Source organism: Amblyomma maculatum, chromosome 8 (genome assembly GCF_055883805.1).
Source record: "Amblyomma maculatum isolate TAMU_Amacu chromosome 8, ASM5588380v1, whole genome shotgun sequence".
Taxonomy (NCBI): Eukaryota; Metazoa; Arthropoda; class Arachnida; order Ixodida; family Ixodidae; genus Amblyomma; species Amblyomma maculatum.
Genome location: NC_139351.1, coordinates 34,347,893 through 34,358,182, shown reverse-complemented (window position 1 = coordinate 34,358,182; position 10,290 = coordinate 34,347,893).

Genomic DNA, 10,290 nt, shown 5'->3' with positions numbered 1-10,290 from the left:
TACTGCCCGCTGCCATTCTACGACGCGCAGGACCCGCTTTCGTCACCTTCAGTTCCTTCACGCGCACCATCACCACCTTGGCGATCGTATTCTTGCCTCCGTCCTGTTGTTTCCGCGTTTTTATTTTACAATGGGCATTTCTCTCCGGCTGTACCCCCAAGACTCAGCAAGCCGCAGCTTTCCCCGGCCAAGCGCCTCCGACTCTGCTACTCTAACAATTACCGCACCAGATGATGCGGCATCGCTTCCGGCATCATATCCTTCTAGGCCACGCCAGCAGCACAGTGCGATGGTTCCATGATCGCAAGTCCATTGCAATTTCCTGCTCAGCTCGGGGAGGCGCTTCACCTAGCTACTGCCATGTGCCACATCACCAATGGCAGTGGCGGATGCCCCTCGCACCACCCTGCCCAGCTACGCAAGCGTGCCTCCCCTAACCAGCGCCTCGAGACAGACCGCCTCAAACATGACGAACCGACGCCATAGCTGTCACAACCTGCCGTAGTAGCACTCGAATTCCTCTGACACCGACTCCCCCAACATGCGTCCTTTGCCTCCAGCCACCGTCAACAAATGCAAAGCGGCAGACAACCGCTAGTTGCACGCTCGGGCTTCGCCTGCCTTGTCTATGAACCTCCAGTGTCTATGAACAGACAGCGTCCTATGTAGCCGACCGCACGCACAACAGCGTATGATTTTTCGTCGCCGCCAGTGTCCGAGGAATCGCATCCGCTTATCTGTCCACTGCAGCCGCACACGAAACTTTCGACGGTGCAGTCGCACTTCACACGTCGCCCGCAAATTCCAGCGCTGGATGCGATCCCCCACCAACTGTCCTCTTGGGAGGATCACGAACCGCCTGCCTGCCATCCCCGCGTGACGCTTCATGCCAGTCACTCCCATGCTCTATTTTCTTTTCTGGTACCACTCGGCCGCTGCGCAGCAGCTACAGGCTCGATCACCTGACCTGGTAGCTCCACCTGCGCGGCTCTTCACGGCCGTCTGACCTCAACGCCCGAACTGACCGTCTAGGTGGGGGGAGGAGGGGGGGAGGGGCTGTAGCGACGCGCGCGTGCCGCGCAACTTCAGGGCCGACGAAATAACTCGGGCCGGGATGCAGTGCTCCAGCGTCTGGCATCACTAAAATCGGTGCTTGCGCACTTTCCAACAACGAGGAGCGACGCGAAACTAGTCAGCACTTACCCTTCTCGCTTTCTGCCTCCAGCTCGGAGAGTCACTTGGACGCTTTAGTCATCGCAGCGATCGTGGACGCTCATTCCACGCACCATGAATCAAAGTAAGCGATACGCAATGCAGCGGCGGGGCGGGAGTAGCGATGGAAAAGCACTTGGCGGTGAGTGAGCTCCTAGGGTGACAACCGGAGGCGATCTCCCCCGGTGGTCGTAAAGAGATATTCGCCAGTGGCCGGGAAAGAAGAGGGGATGTGCGGTGCGGGTATGGCTGCGGAAAAAGGGGAAAGCTGCAGCGCTGTGATCGTACTCCAGATGTGAGTGCATTGCCCACATGTTAAGCGAGCCTTTGTTGGGCGTTGCTTTATTCCACAATACTCTATAATACATCATACACACTCTATCGACAAGGTTATTGAAAAATGCTCCGAGTATAAGCAAACCCTCTATCTATAGTAGTCATACATTACGAGAAAACACATTGCTCGGTCGAAGTCTCAGTATTCACGTAGGTATCGCGAAATCAGGATTTAGGAGAGCCATTTATATCTGGAAGTAGCGGGACATATCTATTGATAGCGGCTGCATGACTAACAACTATAGCCTTGCATTACAAAATTAATAAAATCCATATGTGTAAAGAGACATGTTCCCTCCAGTACTTTTCACACCGCTTGCTTACGGGAAGCAATCAGAGACCTGAATTGGGAGGTGTTAGAGATAGAGGCTGATGGGGAATACTTCAGTAATATGCAATTAGCTGAATGGTATTGGCTTGCTAATTCAGGATACAAATCTCAAAGGTGGTTGATGATCTAGACAAGCGAAGCAAGATGGTAGACCAGAAGACTAATGTAACGTTCAAAAGCCTCCAAAAGGAACCTACCTCCCTATCCCCACAGCCTACGGTGGAGATAGGGAGGCGTTGGAAATGGTAAATGAATGCGTCTGCTTAGGACAAGTGTAGCGGCCGCAGATACGGACCGCGAAAGAAAAACAAAAAGGAGGAAAGGGCCCATTTGGGTGGAGCACTTTTGGCAACCACCATAACGAATAGCAACTTGACAGTAACCCTCAAGAAAAAATTATATGCAGCTGCATTGCATCCTACCTGTGCCCACCTATGGGGCTGAAACATGGAAGTTAACGAAAAGGGTTCTGCTTAAGTTGAGGACAGCACAGAGAGCTATGGAAGGGAAAATGGTAGGTGTTAGGTTAAGAGATAGGAAGCATGCAGAGTGGATCAGAGAAATAACTCGAGTTAATGACATTCTAGTGGAGATCAAGAATTGGGCATGAGCAGGTCATGTAACGAGAAGGCAGGATAAAAAATGGCACGTCTCTAAGTGTAACAAATTTAATTCCAAGGGAAGGCATGCGTAGCAGGGGGCGGCAGAAAGTTAGGTGGGTGGATGAGAGTGAGACGTTTATGGGGATCAAAAAGTTGTAGCTGGCTCAGGACCGAGCTAATTGGAGGAATATCGAGAGGCTTCGCCCTGCTGTGCGTATATAGATAGGCCGCTGCAGTGCTGATGATGATGCATGCCGCAATCTTCCAGTCATACTTCCTCTTCGTCTCCTCATGATGCTGCCTATTAGACTCTTGCGTTTGATGATACATTTGTGTATGCAGTTCCACACTACTTGTGCGATCATGCATGTCCCTTTGTGACATGCACGCGAAGTTGCGTTTCGACGAGTAGCAGCAATGCGCTTCCGGTTCGCAGAACTTTGCGCATACAGAGATTAAGCAGTTCGATTAATCAAATTGAGCGCGGTGGGGGACAGGTGCGACTATGCGCAAGGTTTCATTTTTAAGCATGAACCAAAAAAAGAAAATTTTAGTTTTCGCTTTCTTTTTTTTATAACAGCCCTACAGCGATGCTGCAGCATTGTCACAATAACAGTAGCCATGGTTGCTTTTTGATTTTTGTGATTAGAACTAAAAATGGTAAAATACGCGGTGTCGCTTTCGCAGCACAAAAATTAAACTTCTTTGGTTTACACATCCACCTGATCACATTCGAACCTAACGATGGTGCGTGTGTGTGTGTGTGTGTGTGTGTGTGTGTGTGTGTGTGTGTGTGTGTGTGTGTGTGTGTGTGTGTGTGTGTGTGTGTGTGTGTGTGTGTGTGTGTGTGTGTGTGTGTGTGTGTGTGTGTGTGTGTGTGTGTGTGTGTGTGTGTGTGTGTGTGTGTGTGTGTGTGTGTGTGTGTGTGTGTGTGTGTGTGTGTGTGTGTGTGTGTGTGTGTGTGTGTGTGTGTGTGTGTGTGTGTGTTTGTCCTCATTCTTTGCGTCCTCATACGTTACAACGACGTACAGAATACTCTTTCTCCTTTAATAAGCGGGCATGTTAAAAAAAAAGAAAAAGCTATGAGAGCACTGCAGAGACTGCATCCGAGAGATGCGAAAGCATCGACGTTGGTGGCTCCTATAGACGACTTTGGGAACTGGACGCAACGCCTGGTGGACTTGTCTACCTACTCAACTTTGGACACCGACTTCCAATGCTTCCTTTATGCTAATGCACGCTGGTTGGTCGTATATGTGTGACGTCATCAGACGTATGACTGGACGTCACTGATTAATGACGTCACACACCACCACTAATGAACTTTACGAATCATATCCTTACTGCTTTATTTTCAGCTCCTGTGAAAGCCCCTGTTATGACCGTGCATGGTCCGCACTTGCGCGCTCTATTGTTCGCCTGTGAGCATAGATATGCGCTGTGGATATGTGCTGTTGGTGCAGGGGCTCTAAGGGAGCCTGTTTCCATGAATCCTTTTGTGTAAGCCTGTTTTGCTTTGTCGAGACCCTGCAAATGCCAAATTGGCCCTGTCAAGGGAACGTCTAGAGAGAGAGAGAGAGAGAACAACTTTTATTTAAAATGCCTGCAGAATCGGTTAGGCTCCCTCCACGCAGGGAGGACAAGCTTTTACCGCGACGCGGCCACTACGTCAGTCTCGTGCGTTGTGCTCCTTGAGGTCTTGTTACGTCCCTCGCTACTTCCGCGGGTTCGAGAGGGCCGCCGCCCCCTTCTTGGGGGTGCTGCCCCCCCTCTCCTCGGTTTCGCTCGGTCGCTGCCTCTCTAGAGCTGCCGAGACCTGCTGGACGGCCTTGAGTTGTGTCTCTTGATCACAGCTCCTCGTTGCAGCCTCTAGCTGCGGCGGGATCGTCGTCTTCTCGCTGGCTTCGCGCGGATTTACTCTACAGTCCCAAAGGATGTGAGCCGCGGTGGCTCTCTCCTTCGCGCATAGTCTACACATGTCGCTCGCGTGCACACTCGGACACATGTGCTTAGCTAGCACCGGGGTAAGCAGGGACCCTGTCTGTAACTGTCTGTATAACACTGCCTCCTTCCGGGTAAGCCCCGGGTGAGGTGGCGGCATAGTCTGTCTGTTCAGTCTGTACCATTTCACTATTTCGTTGAAGGTGGTCATCTTGTCCTTGGCACTGCGCCGCGACCAAGACTCCGAGTCGGCCGTGCTTGCAGCCGCGCGGTTGGTTAGTCCTCGCGCGGCCGAGTTGGCCGTCTCGTTGTGGTTCACGTTTCCGCGTTCCGACACGTCACTGCCCATGTGGGCCGGAAACCACTTGATCACCACAGGACTTTTGCGTTCGATGTCTTCGGCCTTGCGCAGTATGCGCGCGGCCTCACTACATACCCTACCCTTGGCGTAGTTCTTCACTGCCGTTCTAGAGTCACACAACACTGTAGTGCATCCGGGGTCGGAAACGGCCAAGGCGATGGCCACCTCCTCCGCCCGGTGCGCTTCTCGAGTCCGGACGCTCACCGCGGTCTTCGTTGCACCCGTCGATGCCCCGACAACCACCGCCGCGTATGCGTCGGTGTTCCCTCGATACTCCGCCGCGTCCACGTAGGCGGCGCCTTCTTCTCTGGCGTGGAGGTCTACGAGAGCCCTGGCCCTCGCCAACCTCCGCTCCCTGTTGTGCTCGGGGTTCACGTTCTTCGGGATCGGGAAGACCCTGAGCTTTCTGTTGATGCTATCTGGTATAGGTACGTCTTTCTGCTGCTTGCCTTCCCTCGGTTCGAGGCCAAGGTCCCGCAGTATCTGTCTTCCGGTTCTCGTTTCAGAGAGACGCTCGAGTTGCGCCGTTCTCTGTGCTTCGGCTATTTCGTCCAGCGTGTTGTGGACTCCCAGCGCCATGAATTTTTCGGTGCTCGTGCTCCCGAGGAGACCGAGTGCCGCCTTATATGCCTTGCGTATGGTGGCGTCTATCTTGTTACGTTCACTCGGCCTCCAGTTGTGGAAGGCGGCCACGTACGTTATGTGGCTAACTGCGAAGGATTGAACGAGCCTAGTCAGGCTCTCCTCCTTCATCCCCGCTTTTCTGTTGGACACCCTCTTGATGAGTCTCATTGCCGCAGCCGCTTTGCCCGCGAGCTTGTTGACCGTTTCACCGTTGGCTCGGTTTCGCTGGATGAGCAGCCCGAGTACTCGAATCTTCTCGACCTCCGGTATTACTTGTCCTCCTGCCGTCTTGACCGTGATCTTGGGACGCTCGTACTTGACTTCCATATTCTTTCTTTTCCTGCCCGATCCTTTCGGGGGAATCACCAGCAGTTCTGACTTGGCCGGAGAGCAAACGAGTCCAGACCCGTCCAGCTGCTCCTCGATGGCGTTGACCGCTTCTTGCAGCGTTGTCTCGATGTGTCCGTCGCTTCCTCCCGGTACCCATAGCGTAACGTCGTCGGCGTAGATGGTGTGCCGGACTCCCGCTACTCTTTCTAGCCGGGTGGCCACCCCGATCATCACGAGGTTGAAGAGTAGCGGGGAGATTACCGACCCCTGCGGAGTTCCGACGCTGCCCAGCTTCTTCTCTTCGAGCTGCAGGTCTCCCGCACAGATTTCGGTGGTCCGTTCCGTCAGGAAGTCTTTTATGTACTGGTATGTCCTCCTGCCCATGTTTAGCCTGGATACTTGGGCCAGGATAGCCGAGTGCCTCACTTTATCAAAGGCGCTCTGCAAGTCCAGCCCGAGTACGGCTCTGTTGTCCTTGGTGCCCGTCGTATCGTCGATGATCTCGTTCTTCAGTAAGATCATGGCGTCTTGCGTCCCGAGTTTGTTCCGAAACCCGATGATGGAATTTGGGTAAAACTCCGATTCTTCCAGGTAACGCTGCCACCTGTTCATGAGAACGTGCTCGAGGACCTTTCCCACGCACGAAGTGAGCGAGATCGGCCTGAGGTTCTCTATGTTGGGTGGCCTGCCAGGCTTGGGGATGAGGATCGTCTTGGCTGCTTTCCATTGCTTGGGTAGCCTTCCTTCTTGCCAGCACTTGTTGTAGAAGTTCGTGAGCGTTTCGATGGCCGCTTCGTTGAGGTTCTTGAGCGCTCTGTTGGTCACTCGATCGGGACCCGCGGCAGACCTTCCATTGAGATTCTGCAGGGCAACTCTGACTTCCCAGGTCTGGATGTCGCGATCTAGCGTCTCGTTCTCTTTGCCTTGGTAATCCGGGTGTCTTTCCGTGGGGGTGGTCGGCAGGTACTTGGCGTCCAAGCGCCGCTTGACCTCGTCTTCCCCGTGTTCGCAGATTGCCTTGTGTAGGATCCTGGCCAGGTTGTTGTGTTGGTGGCCCTTGGTCTTGGTTTCGTCGAGGAGGTTCCGCAGCATGTTCCACGTCTTGCCCTTGTGCATCTGTCCGTCGGCTTCGTTGCAGGCCTCGTTCCACTGTTGGGTGCATAGCACCCTGCAGTGGACCTCGATCTGCCTGTTGAGCTCGGCGATCTTCTTCCTTAGACTTCGGTTGGTTCGTCGCTTCTGCCACCTCGCCTTTATGGACTGCTTGGCTTCTATCAGGTGGGCCAGCCGACTGTCCATCTTGTCTATCCGTTCGTCCGTCTCTAGCTCTTTGGTGGCTCCTTCCGTCGTCTCAACGACGTTGGCCGCCCATTGCTCGATGTCCGTAATGTCCTCTTGCACCGCGGATAGCGCCTTTCGAAAGGCGTCCCAGTCCGTAATGCGATGCTTCCTTATGCCGGTGTTGCCTTGGCCTTCGAGCGGTACGACGACCTCCACGATGTAGTGATCGCTGCCCAGCTCTTGGCCCGTGTTTCTCCATTTCGCTTCTCTTGATCCTCCGTCAGTTTTGACGAAGGTAAGGTCCGGAGTTGTGTCTCTCGTAACAGAAGTGCCAATCCTGGTGGGAAAGGCCGGATCCGTGATTAGGTTCAGTCCGACGTCGGTGGCGTCTTGCATCAGCTCTCTCCCCTTGACTGTCGTTCTGTGGTAGCCCCAGTCTTGGCTCGGAGCGTTAAAGTCTCCGCACACTACGAGCGTATTGCTCCCCGCGACTGAAGTTGCCTTGTGGAGCAGTGCCTTGAATTTCTGTTGTCCGTGGGACGGATTGCTGTAGACGTTCACCAGGAAAGTGCTCTCCTTCCTCTTCTTGCCCGTGATTACTTCCACCGTGCAGTGTTCGATGGCGCTTCTTCCGATCATTTCGTGTTCCACGAAGGTGATCCCTTTCCTAACGAAGGTGCAGACCCCTCTGCCCTTGCCCTTGGACGTGTCCCTTTTGCTCGGCGGGCTGTCGTGCGACCGGTAGCCCGGCAGTCTCGGCGTCTCTTCGCTGTGTGTTTCTTGAATCATTATGACGTCTGGTTTCCTCGTTAGTTGCTGCAAGTGTTGCTGCAGCACCGCTCTCTTGCCGGTAAAGCCGTTGCAGTTCCAGTGCCAGACCAAGAGGTCTCTCACTGGTGGTGTGGATGTTGCTGCACGTGCTGTCCCGTCCATGATTGCTGCAGTTTGGCGGTGATCTGTGCTTCCATACCTTGTATTTGTGCCTGTATCTGCGTCTGCAGCTGTGCTTGCGTTTGCGCCATCATGTTCTGGATCGTGCTCTGTATGTTCGTTGTCATCTGCTGAACCGTTTGCGTGAGCGCAGTAAGGCTTTCGTTGGTTACCTTGCTGATCGCCTCGAGACGGTCGAGTCTGTCGTCCTGTTTTTCGATTCTCTCCATTGTCTTTCGTTCCCTGGCGCCCTCTATGGCTCTCCTCTTGGGAGCCGGTCCCGCCGCTTTCGTGGCTCTCGGGTCCACCTCGACCTCTGGTTCGTCCTCGGTTATCTCTTCTTGTTTCCTCTCTTGTGCGGGCTTCGGCAGCAGCTGCTGCTTTTGCTGCATCGCAATTAATGTCGTTAGCTTCGCGTTGATTTCCTTGATGGTTGCGTCCTGTTCGGCGATTCTCTGCTTTAGCTTCTCGTTCTCGTCTCTTAGGGCTTTTATTACCACCCCGTTCTCTTCTTGGAAGTTCTTCGTGGCGTTTTGGGCCGGTGGTTGTCTCTTCTCTGCCATGTTTGCCTTGACTGTTTCGGCCCAGGCGACTCTTTCCCCCGATTGCGACGGTCTGTGGCGGCTGGCGCTCCTGCCTCCCTTGTTGTTGTCCCTCTTGCGGCTGCTGTCGCGCTGCCTCGAATCTCCGCGGGGTCTCTCGGCAGACGGCTCTCGCAGCGGCGGAAAGCTTTTCGGATCCAGTTGTTGCTGCTTGGCTTCCATCTTGCGTTCCCATTGCCGTTTTTTGAGCACATACGGCATCTTGTACTTGTTCTTGCATTCCCTCTCGCCCGTTGGATGCTGTCCCCCACAGAGCCTGCACTTGGGCTTGCATTCGCGTTTGTGATCCTCGCTGGGGTTCGCGATTCCGCAGCCGAAGCATACTATGGTGTTGGGATTCGGGCATACGTCTCTTCTATGGCCGATCTTGCCGCATTGCCTGCACACGTCAAAGTGCTTGCGGTAAAGCCCGCACCTGACTAATATCGAGCCATACTTGACGTAGTTCGGTACTTTCTCTCCTGCGAAGAGTACTATCACCGTGGTTGTATTGCCGATTCTGTGCGCCTCCACCGCTAGGGGGTTGCACGGGTTCACGATGTTTTCGGCTATCTCCTCCGGGGTGTCGTCTACGGCTATGCCTCGGATGACTCCCTTGACCGTGCCGTCCGGCGCCGTTCGGTAGGCGCTGACTTCGTATGGCCTGTCTCCTACGTTAAGGGTTTTGACCTTAGAGTACAGCGTGGCACGCCTCTCGTCCGGGGTGCTGACCACGATGATGTTTTGCTGCGCGTTCGTGCAGATGGTGTCTGCTTTGGCTTCTTCCTTCGTTACTCGAGCCGCCGTCATGACGGCCGACATAATTATTGAAACCTCAGTTCTCGCTACGTTGAGACCTCCCCGTGGTCTCATGACTATCTTAGTGTCTTCCTTCGGCATGTCCATCGGCATCCTCGCCGCTTTCGTTACCGAGGCTGCAACTCTCTTAGCAAAGCTGGCCCTAGTCTTGGGTCTAGACTGGCGAGTAATGGCGGCGGACTCACCGTTTTCCTTGCCGGCCATGATCTGCTTGACGCGCTTGCCGGAGACCGACCAGCCTTCGACTTCTTCCGGTGTAATGTCCTCTCCTTGAACTTCAATGCACGTACGCCCGCCGAGACTGCCGATGCTCGGTGCTGACGTCATGTTGTCTCCCATCGACGTGGCCACTTCCATTTCGGACGCTTCCATTTCGGACGCCATCTTGGTCGTACTCGTCGCCGGGTTAGGCCTAGCGGCCGGGCCCGTCACCACCGGTGGCCGTACTCGTGGTAGGCCGACGTTAGGCTTAGAGAAAAGTCCGCACCGCACCAGAGAAAAGTCCTCGTAAATCGGGATAATCACGTACCGCTTGGTCAAAACTGGTACCGGTCGATGCCCCGCACCTTCACGCACACTTTGGTACCAAATATATCGCGGTAACTGTAAATTAACACTGCGTTAATTGGCATAATAGCAGGGGCCGATGAGAAGCACGTCCCCTCTCAGGGAACGTCTAGAAAAATACAAAGAAATGTCGCCCTGTGGGAAATAGCCGGAAGTGCTTTCGTTCAATTGTTCACCCTTCCCGTCGAGAAGCGCTATGGTCAAGTGAGGAATGCCTATTGTCCAAAGTAGACGACGTCCGCCGACGTACAGGACAAGAAAGGAGCATGACGCATACGGCCATTAGAGGAATTCCCGGGAATGCAGAAAAGATTTGCAATTGCCGGAAAGGGACAATGCTGGGAGCAGTATGTGGCGCGCACGCACACTTGGGTT